Source organism: Balaenoptera physalus, assembly GCF_965194825.1.
Source record: "Balaenoptera physalus genome assembly, chromosome: 11".
Classification (NCBI taxonomy): domain Eukaryota; kingdom Metazoa; phylum Chordata; class Mammalia; order Artiodactyla; family Balaenopteridae; genus Balaenoptera; species Balaenoptera physalus.
In genome coordinates this window covers 67231155-67255692 of record NC_138896.1, presented here as the reverse complement: position 1 = coordinate 67255692, position 24538 = coordinate 67231155, and the positions used below count along the sequence as shown (strand labels likewise).

The following is a 24538-nucleotide window of genomic DNA, read 5'->3' as shown; positions in this document are numbered from 1 at the left end:
GCTCCATATATCTTCCCCTGGATCCTTGCCACCCCCAGCTTTCCCAGGTCCCAGATCCCAGTGTGTCCTTTTGGTCCAAAGATGAGTGCCCTTCAAAGCACTGGCTGGCAGTCCTGGCTTCCCTCCAGTTGGGAAGCAGACACGGTGTCAAGGGACAGATCTGGGCAGGCCAGGCTGGGTCCTTTCCAGGGCTGCGGGAGACAGGTCGGCTCAGCCTCTTGACAAAATCATCTGAACCTAGAGAAGGCACTTCCTGCTCTGCTTGGGGGTCAGCTCAAAGCTGGACAGATTTGAGGGCACAGTCTCTACCCTCCTCCTGTAGGAATGTCATGACTGTGGCATGAGGGGCAGCGAGGTATGGTTTCTGAGTGTGGGATCTGGTGTCAGACTGCTGGTATCAAATCACCAGCCTGTCTCTTCCTATTTATACAACCTCTGAGAGTCTTCCAGCTCTCTGTATTCTAGTGTCTTAGTTTGGGATCTTCCAATAGCAGACCCTGAGAGGAGCATTTGGGTGCAAGTGATTTCACTGGGAGGGGAGGAAGGTGGTGAGGGAGTAAAGAAGTGAGGAGGGGAAGGAAAGCAGATTACTTCTGTGGACAGCTGGGGCTGGATACCACTGGGGACCCTCTGGGAGCTGGTGTAGAACACGCCTCACCCAGGGTGAGGAAGCTGGGGTATTTATCCACCCTTCCTCACCGCACTGGTTGAGGGCTGTCCCAGAAGCACTAGCTACCCTGAACTTCCGGTCTGCCCCTCAGGCAGAGAGATGCGTGTGTTTGAGGTTAGGACTCTGTGAGCCTGTACAGGGACTGCCCACTGAAGCTGCCAGTGACCCCTGGGAGATGTGAGGGATCCGGGGGCACTAGCAGCATCTGTTACGTTAACTTCTCCCACCTGTGAGATAATAATGTGCCTATGTCATGCGGTTGCTTTGAAGATTTAGACCAGTGCTGCCCGGTAGAAAAACAATGCAAGCCACATAAGGCATTTAAAATTTTCTAGTAGCCACATACATTGTAAAAAGAAAAAAGAAAAAAGTAACATTAATTTTGATATTATATTTTATCTGACTCAAATTTCCAAAATATTATATGTACATGTATCAATAAAAATTAATGAGATATTTTTACATTCTTTATTTTGAATTGAGCCTTCTAAATCCAGTGTATATTTTTTTCCTTTGAAATAGACTTTGTTTTTTTGGAGCAGTTTTTAATTTAGGTTTGCAGCAAAATTGAGCGCAAAGTACAGAGTTCTCATAGATCCCCCTGCCCCCACACAGTGCACAGCCTCCTCCACTATCATCATTCCCACCAGATGGTATATTTGTTACCATCGGTGAACCTACACTGACACATCATTGTCACTCAAAGTGCATAGTTTACATTAGAGTTCATTTTTGGTGGTGTACATTCCGTGGATTTGGACAAATGTATAATGACATGTATCCATCATTATGGAATCATTCAGCGTGGTTTCACTGCCCTAAAAGTCCTCTGTGCTCTGCCTATTCATCCCTCCCTCCCCTCTAACCCCTGGCAACCACTGATCTTTTTACTGTTTCCATAGTTTTGTCTTTCAAAAAATGTCATATAGTTAGAATCGTATAGTACATAGCCTTTTTGGATTGCCTTCTTTCACTTAGTAATATGCATTTAAGGTTCTTTCATGACTTTTCAGGGCTTAATAATATTCCATTGTCTGGATGTACCACAGTTTATTGATTTACCTACTGAAGGATGTCTTGGTTGCTTCCAAGTTTTGGCAATTATGAATAAATTTGCAATAAATATCTGTGTGTAGGTTTTTGTGTAGACGTCTGTTTTCAACTCCTTTGGGTAAATACCAAGGAGTATGCTTGGTGGATGGAATGGTAGAGTATGTTTAGTTTTGTAAGATACAGCCAAACTGTCTTTCAAAGTGGCTGTACCAGTTTTACCTTCCCACCAGCAATGAATGAGAGTTCCTGTTGCTCCACTCCTTGCCAACATTTGGTGTTGTCAGTGTTCTGGACTTTGGCCATTTCTATAGGCATGTAGGGATATCTCGTTGTTTTAATTTGCATTTTCCTGATGATATATGATGTGGAGCATCTTTTCATATGCTTATTTGCCATCTGTGTATCTTCTTTGATGAGATGTCTGTCAAGGTCTTTGACTCATTTTTAAAATTGGGTTGTTTGTTTTCTTATTGTTGAGTTTTAAGAGTTCTTTGTATATTTTGGATAACAGTCCTTTATCTGATATGCCTTTTGCAAATATATTCTCCCAGTCTGTGCCTCATCTTCTGATTCTCCTGACATTGTCTTTCACACAGCAGAACTTTTTAATTTGAATTCTGTCACCAACCTGAATGAGCTTGGAACAGAAGTTTGATTTCCAGATGAGGATTAGTTTCAGCCTTAGGATTCCCTGAGCAGAGAAGCCAGCCCTGCTGTGCCAGACTTCTGACCTACAAAACTAGGCTAACAAATGGGTATTGTTTAAGCCACTAAGTTTGTGGTATTTTGCTACACGGCTACAGAAAACTAATAGAGAATGGAAACTGGAGCAGTTGAGGGAGGGAGGGCAGGAGACCATGTCTGTCCACTTGTAACATCGCCCAGCCAGCTCAGAGCTTGGCCCAAGCACTCTCTACTGAGTGGCTGGCTAGGGGATCCTAGGCAGCTGTGCTTAGTACCCCCAGGTCACCACCAGAGAGCTTTAGAGCATCCCCGAATCAAGAAATCCTGGTTAGGGAAGAAGTCAGAGCAGGAAGAGCCCAGAGTCTTTCCTTCCTCGCATTTTACACTTGGGGAAACTGAGGCTTGCAGCAGAGCCTGGATGCTTTGGAGTGAAAGGAGCAGGTTTCAGACCATCCTCCTTTGGTTCCTCAGCTCCACCACATCCCAGCTCTACAACCTTGGACAAGTTGTGTTAGTGCTCTGAGCCTCAATTTCCCTGTCTGTACAGTGGGTATGGGATGCTTTAGATATAGGCAGATGAAAGAAAGGTATTCCAGGCAGAGGGAAGAGAATGGGCAGAGGCACAGAGGTGTACATGGTGTGACTTGAGGGCAGGGTGGATGGGCAGAGGATGGAGGTTGGTCTTGGGTGGCAGGCAGGGCTAATCTGTGGATGCCAGGCAAGGAGTTTAGGCCTCATCCTGAAGGGTTTTAACCAGAGGCAATTTGGGTCACAGGAGGCTGGTGATGAGGGCCGGTCATAGCGGCCCACGTTCTGAATGATGAAGATGTTAGTGGTGGCAGAGAGGAGGGGAGGAGGTGCTCGTCGGAGGGATGCCGAGGGGGTAGACTAGACAAGACCTAAAAGAGCTAAAAGATGCCTGAGTGCCTGGTGCATGGTTTGAGGGAGCAGACTGACAACTATTCAGTGGACTCTGCTGTGAGGAGAAGGAGCACTCAGGGCTGGTCCCCAGCCTTCTGTCTTGGGGACGTGAGTGGGTGGGGATGCCATTCCCTAGGAGAGCCCGTCTTCAGGGGCTGGATGAACGGATCTGGAGCTGGGAGAGAAGACTGGGCTGGTGACAGAGACCTGGTGGCCCACTTGTGTGCAGGCGGGAATCGAGGCTTTGAGGGAGGTGCTCTCCCAGGAGTCTGTGAGGAGAAGTGGGCTCAGGACAGCCCTGGGGAAGGTGGACTGTAGAGAGGTAGCAGAGGAGAAGCAGCAGCCAGGGAGGCAGGGGAAAATCTGAGGAGAAGTTAGTTATGGAAGATGCTGAGGGAAGGACGTACTTAGAGGAGGGAAGAGATTGACAGTGTACAGTGCTGTACAGAGTGAGATATGGAGGGAAGGGGTTGCTGGATTCCATGAGGGTGCCCTTGAAGACTTCGGCCAGAACAGCCACAGTTCAGTGGAGGAAGCCACACCAGGCCGTGGAGGGTTGAGCGGGGCTCAGGGTGAGCATGTGGAGATCAGGGAGAGAGAATTCTGGTAAATAACTCCTCTGGTCTTCACGGTTCTTACTGGTCAAATGGGAATCAATATAGGAGTCAGGGTTGTTGTTAAAACCCAAACCAATCAGCCATCAGGAAAGCGCCCTGTAAACTTAGAAAGGTTATGGCAAGAGACGGGTGCATCCTTCCAAAGGCAGATGGGGAAATGGAACGTTGGAAATGGCTGGCAAGGTCCCCAGTGACCAGAAGGTGGCAGCACCTCATCAAGTGACACTTCATCTCAGAAGTCCAGGCACTGCATTTCGTCATTTCATTTATTTATTCTACAAGAATTTTTTGCACAGCTACTATGTACTGGGCTCTGGGTTAAGCACTGGAGAATTTATCTACCTGTGTATCTACCTATCTATCTAGATCTCCTCACAGAGCCCGCATTTTTGTTAAAGAGGCAGATTACACAGATAAGTGAATTATCCTCATAACTGTCAATCAACCCTCTTTACCAACAAAGCTTTTATCTTCTCCAAGTTGCAGGAGAAACTTTCTAGAATGTTGACATATATTCCTTCCTCTTTGAACAAAAGGTACTAACAAAACTTGAGTTCATTTACTGGGTCCACCACTCTGTGATGTGGTTGCTTATTCATGGGACAGATTGGATGTATTTTCCAAAGATGGCTAGTCCAGTATCTCCCGTCCTATATGAATTCCTTATACCGTGAATGTGACATTCCTCCAGTTTGAGAGAAAGCAGTCTCTGTGCCATCTCCTAGAATCCAGGTGACTAGAAAGGATACTTTATGACTTCTGAGGTTGGGTCATTAGAGACAATCCAGCTTCCACCTTTATCTCTTCTCCTGCCCTACTTCTGAACTTAAGAGTCTGGAAGGGTCAGAACACTTGAAGGGCAAACTGAGCAGCAGGGGAGGTGAGCTGGTGGGGTCCCAGCAGGCTGCCCTGGCTCAGCTTGGAAACTCGGTGAGGAAGGGAGGTGTGGCTGGCTTCCTCACTATTCCCTCTCCCTATTCTCAGCCCTCTTTACCCTTCACTGGTTCACGATGTCACTCCAGCCTCATTTAGGGTGAGGGGAGGAGAGGGAGGAGAGATTCAGGGGCAGAAAAAGTGTTGGTGGTGCCTTCTGGGGGGCAGTCAGATGCCCAGATGCTGGCTCTTCCTCTTGTGGGCTGCTCAGCATTGGAGACACCACCTGAGGGTGCACCACATCCCCTGATCAAGGTGGCACAACCTCAGGTCAACTCTGTGACCTCTCTCTATCTGCCCTGCCAGTGGGGCTCACAGCAGACCTTAGTGGCCCGCTTCACACTTACACCCCAGTCAGCTCCAGGGAATTCAAGCCATGCTCTCTTGAAGCCCCCCTATCAGACTTGAGGCGGGAGGAAGAACAGCCCTTTCCTTCAAGAAACCCTCTTGGGAGTTCCCTGGCGGTCCAATGGTTAGGACTCCTTACTTCCACTGCAGGGGGCATGGGTTCAAACCCTGGTTGGGGAACTAAGATCCCGCATGGTTTTGCACCTGTAGGGATTCAAAATTCACCTCAGCGGCGTGAAGATTCTTTTAAAATAATCTTTTATTTTATTTTTATTATTTATTTATTTTATTTATATATTTTAATATTTATTTATATTATCTATAATTTTTTTATTGGGGTATAATTGCTTTACAATGGTGTGTTAGTTTCTGCTTTATAACAAAGTGAATCAGCTATACATATACATATATCCCCATATCTCTTCCCTCTTATGTCTCCCTCCCTCCGACCCTCCCTATCCCACCCCTTTAGGTGGTCACAAAGCACCGAGCTGATCTCCCTGTGCTATGCGGCTGCTTCCCACTAGCTATCTATTTTACATTTGGTAGTGTGTATATATCCATGCCACTCTCTCACTTCGTCCCAGCTTACCCTTCCACCTCCCCATGTCCTGAAGTCCATTCTCTACTAGGTCTGAGTCTTTATTCCCATCCTGCCCCTAGGTTCTTCATAACCATTTTCTTTCAAAATTTCCATATATATGTGTTAGCATACGGTATTTGTTTTTCTCTTTCTGACTTACTTCACTCTGTATGACAGACTCTAGTTCCATCCACCTCACTACAAATAACTCAGTTTTGTTCCTTTTTATGGCTGAGTAATATTCCATTGTATATGTGAGCCACATCTTTATCCACTCCTCTGTCGATGGACACTTAGGTTGCTTCTACGTCCTGGCAATTGTAAATAGTGTTGCAATGTACGTTGTGGTACATGTCTCTTTTTGACTTATGGTTTTCTCAGGGTATATGCCCAATAGTGGGATTGCTGGGTCGTATGGTAGTTCTATTTTTAGTTTTTTGAGGAACTTCCATACTGTTTTCCATAGTGGCTGTATCAATTTACATTCCCACCAACAGTGCAAGAGGGTTCCCTTTTCTCCACACCCTCTCCAGCGTTTATTGTCTGTAGATTTTTTGATGATGGCCATTCTGACTGGTGGGAGATGATACCACATTGTAGTTTGGATTTGCATTTCTCTAGTGATTAGTGATGTTGAGCATCCTTTCATGTGTTTGTTGGCAATCTGTATATCTTCTTTGGAGAAATGTCTATTTAGGTCTTCTGCCCATTTTTGGATTGGGTTGTTTGTTTTTTTGATATTGAGCTGCATGAGCTGCTTGTATGTTTTGGAGATTAATCCTTTGTCAGTTGCTGAGCTAAAAACATCTGAACAAACAGCAGTCACAGAAAAAAACCTGATCTCAACTTCTTTTGTAGATTTAAGCAGGACCTCCTGGAAAATACAGTTGGTATAAATCCTCCCTGGCAGGTTTACAGCCAGAAAGGAGGCTAACCACCATCACAGGGATGAGTAATTGCTTAAACAAACTTTATCTGAAACTGTCCTACCTTCCATTTATTCTTCCACAGAAGCCCTTTCTCCCTCCTTTCTTCTCGTTAAGTGGGTTTATAAACCTTTATCTTTGGATGTCCAGGGAGCCAATTCATCTGAAGCCTCCCTGGTAAATAAACTTTGTCTTCTCTCCTGTTAATCTGTCTGTTGTTAGTTAATTCACAGGCCCCCAACCACTGAACTTAAGCTGGTAGAGGGAAATTTTTTCCTCCCAACACATTCTTCTTTTGACAAGAGTATGGGTGACTGTCTAAGATTTTCTATCTGGTCCCAGAGTGTGTCCTCTTGCTCTGCCAATGTCACTGTATAGCAAAGTGTTCACTTCTTCTCTCCCTCCCTGTCTCTCATGCATGTTAATTGGACTAGAAGAAGGGATGGGGAAAAAAAGAACATATAAGAGAGGATACCACTAAATTTATTACTTATTTATAGAAATAATTGTACCTCCAGTTTAGTCACCAACAGCGAAGAAGGGCTTATGTGCGCTCAGGAGCAGCTGCACAAAAGGAATACTTTCTTGGTTCCAAAGCAATAATGACTAGGAAAGTGGGTGAATGACACTTGTTTTCATTCAGTCTGGTCTAATTGCATTTGAGTGGAATGTAAAATGTTACCGGGTGGCTGATTACACAGTGACTGGACCAAAAAAATATCAACATCTTCTGTATTAGTCAGCTGGGCTGCCATAATGGAATACCATGGACTAGGTGGCTGAAACCACAGGAATTGATTTCTCACGGTTCTGGAGGCTGAAAGTCCAAGATCAAGGCATCTGCTGATTTGGTTCTTTGGTGAAAGCCACCTCCTAGGTTGCAAATGTCCACCTTCTCCCTGTGCCCTCACATAGTGTGGGGGAGAGAGAGAAGGAGAGCTCTGGTCTCCCTACCTCTTCTTATAGGGACACTAATCCTATCAATGGGGTTCCATCCTCATGACCTCATCTAAACTGAGTCACCTCCAAATACCATCACATTGGGGTTAGATCTTCAACATACGAATTTGGGGAGACACAAGCATTAGTCTATAACAACTTCTCTACAAAGAAAGACTAACCAGTCAAAAAGTATTATAATGAATCCAATGCAAAATGTTTGTGTTGACATGTGTCATTTTTGTTTTTCTTCCTGTTGTCTTTTGTTGGATCTTGCTAGCAGATGTCAAACCCACCTTCTCATTCTGTTCACTCTGCTCCTGCCCCTGCCTGAGACTTACATGTTGAGTACTCTGACAGGAGAATCAGGTGTAGAAAAAATTCCGTGTTTCAGTAGATAACTATGCACCATCTGCAACATACCTTTCTGGGTCTTCAGGTTCTAGCCCTGTTCATTTTTGTCCGCATTTGCAATTCATCTCAACATTCCTTTACCATATAAATTTGTGCTGTTTTGAGCTTTCCTTGGAATCGGTTATAACATCTGCCTGGTTTTCTCAGATCATATGAGTAAAATAAATTCCTCAACATGCGTTCGTTTTTACTTCTGTAATGAGAGTCATGGTTTTACCTTCTGAAAAGTATCTTTTAACACAGGGAAGCCTCTGGGGGGAGAGGTGGAAGGACTTAGCTCCCAAAGAAGAACTGCCTGAATCTCTGAGCCTGCGTCTTCCTGATCTCAGGTCATGGCCACCCATCCTTCTAGATGCTCCAGCCTCCAAACATTGAGGTCATTCTTTCTTTATTTTTTATTTTTATTTCTTTTATTGAAGTATAGTTGATTTACAATGTTGTGCCAATCTCTGCTGTACAGCAAAGTGACTCAGTTATGCACATACAGACATTCTTTTTTTTATATTCTTTTCCATTATGGTTTATCACAGGATATTGAATATAGTTCTCTGTGCTATACAGTAGGACCTTGTTGTTTATCCATCCTATATATAATAGTTTACATCTGCTAATCCCACACTCCCAGTCCTTCCCTCCCCCTTGGCAACCACGAGTCTGTTCTCTGTCTGTGAGTCTGTTTCTGTTTTGTAGATAGGTTCATTTGTGCCATATTTTAGATTCTGCATATAAGTGATATGTGGTATTTGTCTTTCTCTTTCTGACTTACTTCACTTAGTATGGTAATCTCTAGTTGCATCCATGTTGCTGCAAATGGCATTATTTCATTCTTTTTTATGGCTGAGTAGTATTCTATTGTATATAGGTACCACATCTTCTTCTTGTTTTTTTTTTTTTTTTTTTGGTTGCATTGGGTTTTTGTTGCTGTGCACAGACTTTCTCTAGTTGCAGCGAGTGGGGACTACTCTTCTTTGCCGTGCGGGGGCTTCTCATTGCGGTGGCTTCTCTTGTTGCAGAGCACAGGCTCTAGGTGCACGGGCTTCAGTAGTTACAGCACGTGGGCTCAGTAGTTGTGGCTCGCAGGCTCTAGAGCACAGGTTCAGTAGTTGTGGCGCACGGGCTTAGTTGCTCCGTGGCATGTGGGATCTTCCTGGACCAGGGATCAAACCTGTGTCCCCGGCATTGGCAGGCAGATCCTTAACTACTGCGCCACCACGGAAGTCCATGTACCACATCTTCTTTATTCATTCATCTGTCGATGGACATTTAGGTTGCTTCCATGACTTGGCTATTGTGAATAGTGCTGCTATGAACATAGGGGTGCATGTATCTTTTTGAATTAGAGTTTTGCCTGGGTATATGCCCAGGACTGGGACTGCTAGATCATATGGTAATTCTATTTTTAGTTTTCTGAGGAACCTCTACACTGTTTTCTATAGTGGCTGCACCAACTTACATTCCCACCAACAGTGTAGGAGGGTTCCCTTTTCTCTACACCCTCTCCAGCATTTATTATTTGTAGACTATTTAATGATGGCCATTCTTACTGGTGTGAGGTGGTACCTCATTGTAGTCTTGATTTGTATTTCTCTAATAATTAGTGATGTTGAGCATCTTTTCATGTGCCTACTGGCCATCTGTATGTCTTCTCTGGAAGACATATTTAGGTCTGCCCATTTTTCAATGGGGTTTTTGTTTTTTTGTTGTTGAGTTGTATGACCTATTTGTATATTTTGGAGATTAAGCCCTTGTCTGTCGTATCATCTGCAAATATTTTCTCCCATTCCATAGGTTGTCTTTTTGGTTTTTTTTATGGTTTCGTTTGCCGTGCAAACACTTGTAAGTTTGATTAGGTCCCATTGTTTATTTTTGTTTTTATTTCTATCACCTTGGGAGACTGTTAAGGTCATTCTTGACTCTTCTCTTTCTAGCACCCCTGCATCCTACCCTGTGGTAGGCTTAACAATGGCCCTCTGAAGACATCCACATCCTAATCCCTGGAACTTGTGAACATGTTACCTTACACGGCAAAAGAGACTTTGCCGATGTGATTACAGTAAGGATTCTGAGATGGGGAGATTATCCTGGATTATTGAAGTGGTCACAATATAATCAGAAGGAAGATAGGAGGGTCAAAGTCAGAGAAAGGAGATGTGAGGATGGAAGCAGAAGTTGGAGTGATGTGCTTTGAAGATGGAGGGAAGGGCCACAAGCCAGGGAATCCAGGCAGCCTCTAGGAAATGGAAAAGGCAAGGGAACAGAATCTCCCCCCAGCGCCTCCAGAAAGAAGCAGCCCTGACAGCATCTTGATTTTAGCCCCCAAAGACTCTTTTCAGACTTCCAACCTTCAGGACTGTGAGAGAACAAATCTGTGTTGTTTTAAGCCATTACGTTTGTGGTGATTTGTTACACTAGCAATAGGAAATGAATGCAAACACCATAGCAAATTATGTTGCTTTTATCTTCAAAATGCAGCCAAGATCTGACCACTTCCCAGTCGTGCCACTGGTATCCTGGGCCAAGCCAGCTCCATCCCTTGCCTAGGTTGAAGCAAAGTCCTGCTTACTATTTTCCCTGTCTACACTGGCCCTCCAGCCTTTTCTGCCCTCTGGATACAGGATATGAGATTTCTATATGCTGACCTCTGGCGTTCACCCTTGGCATTGTCTTTCTCTGATGCTTCAATGGCTCCAGCAGCAGCATTCATTTCCACTGCCCCTGTAATAACTATATGCACCCTCTAAAGTCCTGATACGTTGCACCCATCAGCGCATCCTCTTCCTCCACATATCATCCCAGTTCACCACCACTGACAGTTTTGACATTTGCACTGCCACAGCTTGCCAGAGGCTATGCATACTTAACTTACAACCAGCAATGGGGTTCTTGCTGCCAGTCAGCTGACAGATAATCAGCTCCAAAATCCCATGTCCAGAGTCTGCTTTCTCAGACCGCTCCTGGTATCAGCTGTTGCAGGTCAGGTTCCCTAGGACTCAGGCTCTAAGAAGCAGATTTGCATGCCAGAAGTTTTTGGGGGAGTGCTTAGGGGATCAGTACCGGTGGGAGAGGGACGGGAGGAGATGTACTCCTGTGAGGAGTGGAGCTGACGCTTGAATTGCAGTGCAGTTGCAACAAAGGTTGCAGCCACAACAAGGATCACGGCGGCCAATCCTATGAGGAGCTCTGGAGCTGGGGTAGCTTTTCTGAGTTGTCTACATTTTCTGGCCACTGATTACCTTCGGCATTAACCATGCTCCCAGGCTCACTGTGCTGTCACTTTAGCCTTCTTTCTATTCATTCGCCCAACAAATACCTATTGAATATTTACTATGGACTAAACAATGTTCTAGATCAGGGGTGCATAAACTGTGGCCCACAGGCCAAGTTATGCAGCTGCTTGTTTTTATAAATGCAGTTGTATTGGAACACAGTCACATGTATTTGTTTAAATATTGTCTATGGCTACCTTTGTGCTATCATGGCAGAGCTGAACAGAGACCATATAGCCCACAAAGCCTAAAATATTTACTTTTTGATGCTCTACAGAAAACGTTTGCTGACATCTCTTCTAGCTCTGTGATGATGTATAAACATACATATGTGTATATATATATAAAAATAGTAAATTTTACTTACTTATATATGTATATAAAGTGAGATTCAGATTGGAGCCACATATGTAATTTAAAATCTTCTAGTATCCATATTAAATAAGCTTACAAAATAGAAACAGCTGAAATAAATTTCAATAATATATTTTATGTAACCCAATATGTCCCCAATATATTTCAACTTATAACCAATATAATAAAGCATCAGGGGAATTCTTTACATCCTTTTTTTTATACGATGCCTTTAAAATTCAGTGTGTAGTTTACACTTAATTTGGGCTAGCTACTAGTCAGGTGCTCACTCACCATAAGTGGCTAGTTGGTTCAGTATTGGATGGTGCAGTTCTAGAAGCAGGTGATACGGTGAACACTCAGTGAATAAAGCAGACAAAATTCCCACCCCCGTGGAGCTTACATTCCTAATGGAGAGGAGAGATGATAACCAATCAAGTAAAATGAATTTTATGCCTGATGGTGATAAGTGGTGATGTGGATTCTTGGGGCAGAAGTTGCATGTTTAAATTGGGAGGGTCACACTGAGAAGGTATGTGGTGAAGAATTAACCTCTTAATTAACCTCTTAATTAACCTCTTAATTAACCTCTTAATTAATTAATTAACCACTTAATTAACCTCTTTGTTAAATGCTTAACAAAGGGGGAGTCTGGCCTTTTCCTCGTCTCCTGGTTGGTGTCTCTAGGCCCCTGTAGGAGTGTCTTTGTTTGCCTGGGGGCGGGGGGGGGAGGGGTTTGGCCACTGGACAGTCTGACAGTGTGATTTATGATGGGGACTTTGGGTCACACTTTGTCAGTTCTGAGCTCCAGATCAGCTGGAGACTAAAGCTATTAGCCGCCCTCTGGGAGGGGCTGGCGACTGCAGGTCAGCTACATGAGCAGCAGGTGACGAAAACCCACTAAATACCCTGGATACCCAAGGCTTGGGTGACCTTCCCTGGCTGACAGTGCTCTGTGTGTTGTCACATTTTGTGGCTGGGAGGATGTCACGCATCATCCATGGCTCTACAGAGAGACAACAGGGAGCGTCTGTTTGGACCCCTCATGGGCTCTGCCCTGTGCCGTCCCCTTGGCTGATTTCATTTGTATCCCTTTCCTGTAATAAACCTTAGCCATGACCACATCAGCTTTCACTGAGTTCCATTAGTCCTTTTAGCAAATTGTCAAACCTGACGATGGTTAGGGGGAGACCCCTGAACTTGCAGTTGTTGTCAGAAGTGAGGGTGGTCTCTTTGGGGACTGTTCTCCCTAACTGTGCAGTTGGTCCTAAACGCTTTGTGGACGGTGACATCTGAGTAAAGACCTGAAGGAAGTGAGGGGACAGTGGGAGGCCAGGGACTGGAACAGGGTGGGCAACGGGGAGAGTGGAAGGAGATTCTTTCTCTACTCACTATTTTGATAAACCACTTTACATAGGTACCAAAATCTCCTGTTTTAAAAGTACAGCATTGGGATTTAGGTTGAGGTTGAGATTTAGGTTAGGGTAGGGTATTGGGATTAGGGTGAGTTGTAGTGCTTTGTTTTATTTAGTCTAGGATTAGAGTTGGGATACGATTAGGGTTTAGCCTTCAGTGTTAAGTATTCCATGCTAGGACATTTATGGTTATAGTTAAGATTAGTGCTCCCATGGAGTGTAGCTCATGGAATTCGATATTGCCAGTTACATTTAGTTCCTGGGGTATGCATTTCTATGAATTCTACTAAACAGCCAGGATATACACCCTCTTTTAAATTAATAATAGAAATCAGCTAAGTGTTTTAGAGATAGGATGAAGAAAATGTGTAACTTTAGAAATTATACCATATAATCCAGCCCAAAGAAAAATAAATTAAAATGAGGCAAGCTTCTGTAATAAAGAAACATTTATGTATGGAGCAATGATGAACAATGAAACTGGTTATTTATAGTTAAATCTAAATACTTCTGATAATATGAAAAAGGAAGAGGTTTGGTGTGAAAAATGAACAAGGAAGTAAGCATACCTATTTTTCCAATACTTCAAGCCATGTGGGAAAAGAAAGGGGAGAAGCTGTAGTGTTTAGAAGTTTGATGATCTGAGAGGTAAACAGTAAGCCCTTGTTTATACAAAAAGGGTTATAAAACTAATAAATGCACAAAGTAAAGACATTCAAACCTAAGGAAAGGTGTGCAACTAGGAGTAATTAAAAGTAAGCCTTATGGGAGTTCCCTGGTGGCCTAGTGGTTAGGATTCCAGGCTTTCACTGCTGTGGCCTGGGTTCAGTTCCTGGTCAGGGAACTGAGACCCGACAAGCCTCATGGCAAGGCCAAGGAAAAAAAAAAAAAAAGGTAAACCTCTGTCCAAGAACCTTCTCCATTTATTCCCTTATTTTGTGGGAATACATTATAAGTATTGATACAATGAAGGGTGTGTTTATTCCACCCTCTTGCATTGGTAATTGGCAGGGTCTGGAATTCTAGAACTTTGAAGGCTTGGTTTTTGTCTTCTAGCCCCGGGGGTTGCTGATGACCTTCCGACACTCTCTCCTTTGCAGGTGACAACTTTGACTGCTGTTACCATTTATTTTTTCATACCAAAACCTCTTCATTCCTGGTTCTGAAACTTGACCAAGAGAAGTGTCTGCTTCTGGACCTTTTTCCATTTAGTCAAGTCAGCACTGCAGGGTGCTTACTGTTGGAAGAGTGTGTCTTCAGTCACCTATGTTCATTAACCCAGCCCCTCATTTCAAGTATGAATGGGCAACAACTAGCCACCAGACGTTCCTGCAAAAGCAACAGCAAAATTAAGAAGGACCAAGATGAACAAACAGGAAAAAAAAAAAAACCACACACACCAGATATAATTCAGGGAACTGAAAGTGCTGACTGCCTCCTCTAAATCCATGTGAATATTGAAACCCCAAGTGAGTGCTGGTCAGTAATCATCCTTCTTTTCTCTCTTCCACTCACGCCCTTCCTCCCCTAGATAATGATTTTATATCTTTACCTCTCTTTTTGGACCTCTAGTGTGGCCTCCCCCAACCTCACCCTCAGCTGATTACCTTGACTTCCCTGAGAATTAGAAGATTTAGATGAGAATTCTCATAAGTTCCCACCACTCGATCTACTCAATTACCTGATCCGTTGCCCATGTACTCTATCTTCCTTCATATTATATATGGAGTAATTGTCCCTACTCTTAGCTAAACCCAGCTTCTTCCCCTAAACCCTAGATCCCATCCCCTCTCTCCACCTTAAGAAGTAGCTTCACCACTCTCTCCCCTCTCTTCTGCATCAGCCCCCCCAGCACTGTATCACTCCCAGCAGCATGCAAACACGCTCTTATTTTTCATATCTTAAAAAACAACAAACAGGGACTTCCCTGGTGGTCCAGTGGTTAAGACACCATGCTTCCAATGCCGGGGGTGCAGGTTCAATCCCTGATGGGGGAACTAAGATCCCACATGCGTGTGGCGTGGCCAAAAAAAAAGTATTTGTCAAAACAACAACAACAACAACAAACAATCCTCTGCTTCTGCCTCTGGCTACTGCCTTTCTTCCTCGCTTTGCAGGTAAACTTGTTGAAAATCTTGTCTATACTTGTCATCTCCCATTCTCTCTTTATCAAGATTTTGCCCCCATCATTCTACCGAAACAAATCTTGTCTCCAGGACTCAGTCCTTGAACCTCTTCTCTTTAATCTACACTCTTCATGAACTTCTTTTATCTTTTTAGAGGCCATCTACATACAATATACAATATCTACATCCCTAACTTCTCTCCTCTGATCTTCTATTTAAATGCTTATCTAGGGGCTTCCCTGGCAGTCCAGTAGTTACGACTTCGCCTTCCAGTGCAGGGGGTGCAGGTTCCATCCCTGGTTGGGGAGCTAAGATCCCACATGCCTCGGGGCCAAAAAATTGAAAACATAAAACAGAAGCAATATTGTAACAAATTCAATAAAGACTTTAAAAATGGTCCACATAAAAAAAAAAATCTTAGAAAAAAAAATGCCTATCTAACATCTTCTTTTGGATGTCAAATAGACACCTCATGTTTAGCAAGTCCAAAATTGAGCTCCTGATTCCCATCCCCCCTCTAAATGTCTCCTCTGGCAGTCCCCCTCCTCCCCCAGTAAATAATAATTCAGGTCCCCCCCCCAGTACTCCAAGGACATGAGAATCCTCTTTTCCTCACGTGACACATCTCATACATTCTGTTGCTATATTATATACCCATTACACATCCAGAATATGACATCTGATAATCACCTCCTCCTGGCTCATGCTAAAATTATTTCACACCTGCACCTTCTGGAATGATCTCCTAACTAGAATATCCAGTTTGCTTGGTACTTTTCCAGTTTTCGGTTTTCTGTTTTTGCGCTGAAAGTCCTGTCTCAGGAAATCCCCCAACCCTGGGGCAAACCAGGGTAGTTTTTCACTGTACTTCTACCTGGGCTGTTTCTTCCATGGCCTCCCTACAGTCTATTCTCAATGGATCTAGGGTGATCCTTTTGAAAGGCAAATTTTATCATGTCACTTCTCTGCTCAGAACCCTTCAGTGGCTCCCCATACCACTCAGAAAAGCTATTGCTTTCAGTGGCCTACAAGACTGCAGGGTCCATAAGCTTGTGGACAAAGATAGAGAGTTGATTTTGAGCAGGCTGATGTTGAGGCACCCAGGGAATGCTCAACTGGCAATGTCCAGCACTGAAGGAAGGATTGAGAGCATATTTTGTTGGTAAAACAAGAACAGATGGTTATGGAAAAAGTTGCAAGAAAGAATTCTAGGAAATTATAAATATTAGTTAAATTGAAAAAAAATCAATAGTAGGACTGAGAGATAAAATTGCAGAATCTCTCTCTGGGGATACCAATGATAATCAATAAATAAGTAAAATACATAAAATTTGCTTATGTATTGTTTAAAATACAAAATATAAAAAATATATAAATTATATATTTACAACATGATGCCCCAAACTCCCAAAATCTTCACTGTGTATCTTCCCAAACCAAGGACACTCTTCGACATAACTGGCATACAACCCTCCAAATCAGGAAATCAGAAATCAGCATTGGTATAACACTGACATCCAATCCAAAGATTCTGTTCAGATTTCACCAGTTATCCCAACAAGGTCTCTTTCCTGTTTGGTCCAGGATCACACTTTGCACTTAATAATCACATCTCTTTAGCCTCTTTCAATCTGGAACAGATCCTTAGTCTCTCCCTGTCTTCACAACCTTAATAGTTTGAAGGAGTACAGGATTTTCATTCTGTAGGCTAAAGCTCAGCCTGGGTTCATCAATGTTTCCTCAGGACAGGACTCAGACACGCATTCTTGGAAGGAATATACAGAAGTGATGCTGTCTTCTCCTCACTGCATCGCATCAGGAGGCTCGTGACGTTGACCAGTTCTACTGCTGGTAATGTTAACCTCGATCACTTGGTCAGTTCAGTGTCTGCATGGTTTCTCCACGTTAAGTCATTATTTCCCTTTTTGTAATTGGTAAGTATTTTATGGGAAGATACTCTCAAACTATGCCAGTATCCTACATTTCATTAAATCTCTATTCATTTGATTTATTAGACATTGATGATTCTTGCCTAAATTAACTACCATTATAGTGGTTACCAAATGGCCATTTTCTGTTACCGTCACTCCTGCTACGTTTATTAGTTGGCATTCTACTATAAGGAAGAGATGTCTTTTTTCCATCATTTATTTATATCAGTGTAGGCCTATGGAATACTATTTTATTCAATGGATTTAATCCATTATTATCATTATTTATTTTTATATCAAATCATTCCAGATTTGGCTAGCAGGAGAGCCTCATCAAAATTGGCTCCTGTGGGGGAGGAAGGGATAAATTGGGAATTTGGGATTAATAGATACACACTACTATATATAAAATAGATAAGCAACAAGAACCTACTGTATAGCACAGGGAACTATATTCAATATCTTATAAAAATCTATAATGAAGAAGAACCTGAATATATATATATATATATAACTGAATCACTTTGCTGTTCACCTGAATCATTGTAAATCAACCATACTTCAAAAAAAAATTTTTAAAAACCAGAATTGGCCCCTTTGAACTTTAGCTACGTCCCCATAATTTTTTGAGCAATTCTTTACTTTCTGGCACAAGAAAATGTTCCAGGCTTATCTTGTAATTTCCCTGCCTCAGCCTTGCAATTCGCTATTTCTCCAAGGAGTTCTGGAGTGGAGAATGATATTTGGAAACTAAAATCTGGGTATTTGGTTGCTTCCTGCTTCTGGGGTTCATCAATTGTAGTCCTTCTCATATACAGAGGTGGAACATATATGCATGTAAACGTGTGCATGTGTGTGTGTACCCTACATACTACTATAACTATTTCTATATCTATCTATTTATGTTTTAAAGGCCCATGAATTTGCACTGGTACCTCCAATTCCATCAATATGTCAGGGTTATTTTTAGCCTTTCCCCTTTCCTTCTATGTAACTTCCTTCTCTGTGAACAAGAAAACCTTCTTTCATTGTCTTCAATATGGTTATTTATGTACTCAATCTCTCTGTCTGTAAGTAATATCTCTACCACGTTGGTCACCTCCTTGGCTCCCAGACCCCTCTGCTGCTACCTTTGTGGCCACTACCATCCCCAAGAGAAGTAGAGGAAAGGGATGGGGAGGAAAGAAGAGGGAAGGGAAAGGAAGAGAAAACTAACTTATTTAGGAAGGAAGGAATATACATTTTTTAAAGTTCTCTTTTTAAACATCATTTTAAAAATTCCTTCTGGAAATTTTTCTTTACAGTATGAGGCAGAATCTCTCTGTTTTCTCCCAAGCATAGCAATTAATTATATTTGTTGAAGAATCTGTCCTTTCCTCTGCTATATTCACAGTTCCTTTGGCTGTGGTTTGTGTAAGGACACACTCAAGAATGCAAGGATAGTTCATGCTTCACATTGGCAGCAATACAGGAAAGTAAGAAGCAAGGGCACTCTCCATCTCTCAAAAGCCGAGTAGTTTCTCATCTCTCATGAGCCACAGGACTTATTCATTCTGCTGCTTCTCTCTGCCTTCTTCTTTTCAGCAGCTTCCTATTCTTTCATGTGGGCCCCATGACCACCAGTCTGTTTGTCTGACTTGACCACAGGGCTGCACACCATTATTAGCTGTAGAGTCTCTATGATGCCCAAATTTTGAGAGGGATAATCTGCTTGTCTCCATCCAGACTATAGATTGGTTCATCTTGGGTCTGGGGTCTGCCTCTGGTCCAATTACCTTTGGTTAGGGGGGGAACAAAGTTACAGTAGTTCCTGGGGAGGCCCCTACAGGGCTGGAGGAAAGATGAAGCAGTTTCTCTAATTGGATCATATGGAGAACATATCTGTTACATTCTATAGTCATACATTAAGTTCTCATAGGGAAGTTTTTTAAATTGGTTTACAGATTTTAAGAAATGAGGACTTTGGAAAAGGTTTTGTGAATCTGAAAATTAAGGATCAGTTTGGGTTCAGGGGTCATTATGGGGAAACACTGATCTAAATCCAGCACTTTGATTTCTCAGATGAATAAACTGAGGCCCAGAGAAGACAAGGGATTGTCCTTGTCTACATGGCCTGTCAGTGGCAGAGCTGGGATTAGAACCAGAGCTAGCACTAGGGAGAGGTAAGCGAAGGGCCTTGGATGTACAGTTTAAGGAGGCCCTCACTCCCAGAGTCATACGAGTGCCCTAGGTACCTCCCTTATCTCACCCAAGGCTCAGCTCAGGTTATTCAATAGAACACTAGGGTCCTGCTCACCAGGAGGGAGAGATCGTATCTCGCTTGGAGGGACTGGGTAAGGGGGACTTCTGGGGAGTTTTCCTGTATTTCTACCTACAGGGAGAAGTAAGTTTCTGGGGAAGGCTGTTTAAGCTAATTTCCCCAAGGCAAAGGATCTGATAGCGTGGGATGCGCACTCACTGGAGAAGCCTGAATTATCCTGTGTACCCAGAGCACTGAGGGCCCCCAAGTCTGGGCACAGATTTCCTTGCCTGGGTTATCTTTAGCTGGTTGCTGAGGATTGCAGCATTTCTGAGACCTGGTGACAGATACTTCTCTTTTCTCTTCTCATAAAAATAGGCCTTCAGTCCAGTCAGTCTTGTACAGTCTGTTCTTGCAGAAATGGGACCTGTAGGATATGGGTTTCTTTAGTCTCCCGTCTGGTGCCTGCTTCCTTCATGTAGAAATTTTTTTTTTTTTTTTTACCACACGAGGATTTTTTAAAAGTTGGTACTGGCTTTGCAGTTGGTTGAGGCAAAAAAATCACCAAATGGCCAGTAAGACAAAGAAGAAATAAAGGAGAGAAGAACAAAAGAGAAACACCCTGGAGTACTTTGTGACTTTTCTTCTGCTCCCACCTGGTCCAAGGCACAGTCTTTTCTTACCTGGACTCTTGCTCCACTCTTGATCCTGGTATGGTGTATTCTCAGCAAGGCAGCCAGAAGGATTTGTTAAAATGTAATCAGGCAAGAAAGTGAAATAAAAGGCATTGAGATTGGAAACGAAGAAGTAAAACTATCTCTATTTCTGAATGCCATGATCTGTATATAGAAAATGCTAAGAAACCTTAGAAAACTATTAGAACTAATTAATGAGTTCAGTGAGGTTGCAGGATATGAAATCAATATATAAAAATCAATTGCATTTCTATACACTTGCAACGAACAATCCAAAAATGAAATTAAGAAAATGATTTCATTTATAATAGCATCACCACGAATAAACTCCTAGGAATAGATTTAACAAAGCAAGTGCAAAACTTATATCCTGAAATCTACAAAATGTTGTTGAAAGAAATTACAGAAGATCTACAAAAATGGAAAAACATCCCATGTTCATAGATCAGAAGACTGAATATTGTTAAGCTAGCAGTACTCCCCAAATTGATCTATAGAGTTACTGCAGTTCCTATTAGAATCCCAACTGGCTTCCTTGTAGAAATTGAAAAGCTGATCCTAAAATTCATATGGAAACTCAAGAAACCCAGAATAGCCAGACAATCTTGAAAACGAAGAAAAAGTTGGAAGACTCACACTTTTCTATTTCAAAACTCACTACAAAGGAACAATAACCAAGTCAATGTGGTACTGACGTAAGGTTATACATACAGATCAATAGAATAGAATTGAGAGTTCATAAATAAATCTGTGTTTCTATAGTTAATTGATTTTTGACAAGGGTGCCAAGACCATTCAATGAGGAAAGAATAGTCTTTTCAACAGATGATATTGAGACAACCAAATAGCCTCATATAAAAGGATGAAGCTGGATCTCCTACCTCACACCATGTACAAAAATTAAATCAAAATAGATCAAAGACCTAAATATAAAAGCCAAAATTGTAAACTCTTGAAAGAAAACATAGGTGTACATCTTCATGACCTTGCATTAGGCAATGGATTCTTTGTTATGACACCAAAAGCACAAACAATGAAAGAAAAGATCAATTGGAATTCATCAAAAAAAAAAAAAACACAACTTTTTTCTTGTAAGGGTAAAAGCCCTTTATTAAGGATGATAAAGATATATTTTAAAGTTAACTTTGCCTTTTAATTTTATTTATTTATTTATTTTAACATCTTTATTGGAGTATAATTGCTTTACAATGGTGTGTTAATTTCTGCTATATAACAAAGTGAATCAGCTATACATATACATATATCCCCATATCTCCTCCCTCTTGCATCTCCCTCCCACCCTCCCTATCTCACCCCTCTAGGTGGTCACAAAGCACTGAGCTGATCTCCCTGTGCTATGCTGCTGCTTCCCACTAGCTATTTTACATTTGGTAGTGTATATATGTCCATGCCACTCTCTCACTTCGTCCCAGCTTACCCTTCCCCCTCCCTGTGTCCTCAAGTCCATTCTCATCATCTGCGTCTTTATTCTTGTCCTGCCCCTATGTTCTTCAGAACCATTTTTTTTTTTAGATTACATATATATGTGTTAGCATAAAAAACACACAACTTTTGTGCTTCAAAAGACACTATCGAAAAAGCAAAAAAACAACCCACAGAATGGGAGAAAATATTTGCAAACGAAGCAACTGACAAAGGATTAATCTCCAAAATATACAAGCAGCTCATGCAGCTCAATATCAAAAAAACAAACAACCCAATCCAAAAATGGGCAGAAGACCTAAATAGACATTTCTCCAAATACAGGTTCCCAACAAACACATAAAAGGATGCTCAACATCACTAATCGTTAGAGAAATGCAAATCAAAACTACAATGAGAGATCATCTCACACCGGTCAGAATGGCCATCATCAAAAAATCTACAAACAATAAATGCTGGAGAGGGTGTGGAGAAAAGGGAACCCTCTTGCTCTGTTGGTCGGAATATAAATTGATACAGCCACTATGGAGAACAGTATGGAGGTTCCTCAAAAAACTAAAAATAGAGCTACCATACGACCCAGCAATCCCACTGCTGGGTATATACCCTGAGAAAACCATAATTCAAAAAGAGACATGTACCACAATGTTCATTGCAACACTATTTACAATCGCCAGGACATGGAAGCAACCTAAGTGTCCATCGACAGATGAATGGATAAAGAAGATGTGGCACATATATACAATGGAATATTACTCAGCCATAGAAAGAAACGAAATTGAGTTATTTGTAGTGAGGTGGATGGACCTAGAGACTGTCATACAGAGTGAAGTAAGTCAGAAAGAGAAAAACAAATACCGTATGCTAACACATATATATGGAATCTAAAAAAAGAAAAAAATGGTTCTGAAGAACCTAGGGGCAGGACAGGAATAAAGATGCAGACATAGAGAATGGACTTGAGGACACGGGGAGAGGGAAGGGTAAGCTGGGACGAAGTGAGAGAGTGGCATGGACATATATACACTACCAAATGTAAAATAGATAGCTAGTGGGAAGCAGCAGCATAGCACAGGTAGATCAGCTCGGTGCTTTGTGACCACCTAGAGGGGTGGGATAGGGAGGGTGGGAGGGAAGGAGATGCAAGAGGGAGGAGATATGGGGATATATGTATATGTATAGCTGATTCACTTTGTTATAAAGCAGAAACTAACACACCATTGTAAAGCAATTATACTCCAATAAAGATGTTAAAAAAACCAACAAAAAAAAAGTAAAAAGACAATCCACAGAATGGGAGAAAATATTTGCAAATCTACCCTATATAAAGAATGCTTACAACTCAATAATAAAAAGACAAATAACCTGATACAAAAATAGATAAAGGCTCTGAATAGATATTTCTCCAAAGGAGATTTACAAATGGCCATAAGCGCATGAAAAGATGATCAACCTCATTAGTCATCAGGGAAAAGCATATCAAAACCACAGTGTGATAATACTTCACACCCACTCTCATGACTAGAATAAAAATAAGACAATAAGTGTTAGCAAGAATGTGAAGTAAGAACCCTCATACATTGCTGTTGGGTATGTAAAATGGTGTAGCCACTTTGGAAAAGTCTGGCAGTTCCATAAAAAGTTAAATATAAAGTTACCATTTGACCCAGCAATTCCATTCCTAGGTATATACCCAAGATAAATGAAAATATGTGTCCAAATAAAAATTTATATATGAATGTTCATAGCATTATTCACAACAGTCAAAAAGTGGAAACAACCCAAAAGTCCATTAACTGATGAATGGTTAAGCAAAATGTAGTAAATCCATACAATGGAAAATTATTTGGCCATAAAAAGGAATGAAGTACTGATACTGCATGCTACAACATGGATAAACCTTGAAAACATTATGCTAAGTGAAAGAAGACAGCCACAAAAGAATACAGATATAATTTCATTTATATGAAATTTCCGGAGTAGGCAAATTATATATGTCTCTGTATGAGACAGAAGGTGAATTAGTGGTTACTTAGGCCTGGGGTGGGGGTTGATGAGAAGATTGGGGAGTGCTATCTAAAGGGGAAGGGGTTTCTTTTTGAGGTGATGAAAATGTTCTAAAATTACCTGGGGTGATGGTTGCATGACTCTCTGAATATGCTATAAAACAATGAATTATATGATGTATAAACTACATCTAATTAAAGTTATCTATATCTATAACATCATGTCCTGCCTCTGCTGAGCACCTCCAAGGACTCCTATTTCACTCAGAAGAGAAAGAGAGGAGTCTAGGATGGTCCAAGCTTGGGGACTGGGCAACTAGAAGGATCAAGATGCTATAAACCAAGATGGGGAATACTGAGAAGGAGCAGGTTTTGAGTGGAAGTCAGGAAGTTAGTTTCATTCACAATACTTTGAGATATTTATTAACACATGAGAGGAGGGAAATGTTAGGGAAACAATTGGACATACAAGTCTGCAGTTTTGGAGAGATGTCCAGGCTGGGGATATAAATTTCAGAGTCATCAGCAGATGGATGATATTTACATCCATGAGGCTGGATGAGTACCTAGGGAGTGAATATAGACAGACCATGGAAAGATCAAGGATGGAGCCCTGGGATGCTAAAACATTAGGAAATTGGAGAGACGAAGAGCCAGAAAAGGAAACAGAGAAAGAGCATCCAGTGACATAAGAGAAAAACCAAGAAAATGAGAAATTCTGGAAGCAAGGCTAAAGAGTGTGTCCAGGAGCAGAAAGCTGATCAGTTGTATCAAATATTGTTTATACGTTAAGATGAGAACTGAGGCTTGACCATAGGCATTAGTAGTGTTGTAAATGACCTTGGCCAGAGCTATTTTGGTGAAACCATGTGGGCAGACATTTGATTGGAGTGCATTTCAGAGAAAATGGAAAGAGAGAAATTGCAGTCAGTAAGCAGAGAAGAAAACTATTTTTTATGAAGAGTTTTTCTGTGA

The 24538-nt window shown here is 41.9% G+C and overlaps 1 protein-coding gene across 4 annotated transcripts in view; it reads left to right on the top strand.

The window, feature by feature from the left end:
* Window positions 1-24538, top strand: part of CCR8 (C-C motif chemokine receptor 8) — a 155116-nt gene that overhangs the window by 17975 nt on the left and 112603 nt on the right. For all 4 annotated transcript variants that reach the window (XM_082412924.1, XM_082412926.1, XM_082412922.1 and 1 more), the window contains one exon: window positions 16994-17100. The gene's annotated coding sequence lies outside the window, so the exon portion shown is untranslated. The remainder of the gene's footprint in view (window positions 1-16993; window positions 17101-24538) is intronic.